Source organism: Dipodomys spectabilis, unplaced genomic scaffold (assembly GCF_019054845.1).
Source record: "Dipodomys spectabilis isolate Male_0828 unplaced genomic scaffold, ASM1905484v1 ptg000228l, whole genome shotgun sequence".
Lineage (NCBI taxonomy): Eukaryota > Metazoa > Chordata > Mammalia > Rodentia > Heteromyidae > Dipodomys > Dipodomys spectabilis.
The window spans coordinates 6,424,672-6,426,337 of NW_024870905.1; positions in this window are offsets into that span (position 1 = coordinate 6,424,672).

The window sequence follows — 1,666 nt, forward strand, 5'->3', positions numbered from 1 at the left end:
ATAGGTATTAAGAGGTAGTACTGCTATTAATGAATTTAAGTCTCAGAGGTTTTGAATTGAGTAGTAAGTTTGTGGATTAAGTGTGTACACAATGAGGGATAGGGTCTACTAGTTAACTACGGGTTTATCTGAGGATGTGCAGGACAAGAGTTAAGTCACATAAAGAAGAACAAAAAAGTGGAAAAGGTGGAAAGGATATGAAAGGGAGAAGAAAAGATCAGAAGTTCAGTAGAGCTAGACAAAAAACAAAAAGAAAATTAAGAAAGAAAGAAAAAGAGAAAGAAGACAAAAAAAGAAAGGAAAACGCACATTCACGTATTCCTAAAATATAAATTATAAGAGGAGAAAAAAAAAGTTACTGGAAAACAATTATTTTTTCAGAAGAGGCAAAAATTAAATATTAATAAAAGTTTTAGAAAAGGAAATAAATTTTTTTTATATATATAAGGTAACAAAAAACAAAAAAAAGAAAAGAAAAGAAGAAGAAGAAAAAAAAAGTTCTTTGATTTTTTTTTTTGGAGGGGAGGGGTTGGAAGAATCCTGTATCTCCCTTTTGTCTGTAACCAGCCTCTTGTTGGAGTCTCTGGTCAGCTTGAGGTTCTGTGGCTTGATTTGTTTCTTAAGTCAGTTTGTTGGAACAGGCAGAAAAATTCTCTGCTTTACCCAAGATTTTGAGATCCCCCTCCCAGGTTAGTTTACTGGGAGCGTGATCTGCTTTGAGAATCACAAAAGAGGGGGATGCAGTGATGAGGCTAGGTTCTGGGTAGAGTTGAGGCCTTTCAACAAACAGTAGCTTTTCCCTGGGGCTATTTTGTGAAAAAACTCACAGTGCCCAGCCTGGAGCCATTCTCAGGGTTTCTGTTTTTCAATTGATTTTGGTGGCTGCTAGAGGGATGGGTAGCCTCTGGCTCTAGTTACCCAGTGAGGAGAGCCACTCCAATGGCTGGCGCCTGAGCTGGGTGACTTTTCCCTGTATGGAGCTGAGTTTGGCAGGTCACTTCGCCGTTAAGTTCTTGTGACCTGCTAAATGACTCGTTTTATTCCAAGGCCTGACCTGGAGCTAGCAGCTCCTCCGAGCTTTGTCGGTATCCAAGATGGAGATCACTGGTGCTGGGGGGGGGGGGAGGAGTGGCCTTCCCTCCTCTGCTCCCTGAGAAGGAGTGAGGACGTCAGGCTTCTACTCACGCCGAGTCTTGAATCCTGGGTCGTCTCTGGTCTGCAAACTGCAGGATGAAGATGTGCGCTCCTTGTCAGTTCTTGCTGGTGTTGAGTAGAATCCGCTCGTCCCCTGCGTCTGGCTCCTTCATCCCGGATGACCCCGCGGCGGTGGTCACCGCTGCGACCCTGCCACCGCAGCGGCAGCTGCTGGCAAGCGCTCAGATGTGTCTCCTTGGCTTCCCCTCTCTTGACTAACTCTCTGTCCTGTGATGGCACACTTGGTGTGATTCTCTGGCTTAGGACTGTTCACTGGAACTCTAAAACTGCTTTCTATGCGAGAGCTTGTTCAGATTCCAGCTTCTCCTCCGCCATCTTCCCAGAACTTCTCGGGTAACATTGTTAATCCACGTGAGCCAGGAAAAGTCCATGACACTCTGATCTCCATTTAATCACCAAAAAAGTCAAAAGTCTAGCTGTGGCTTAAGTAATAGAGTAATATTATTGAGGA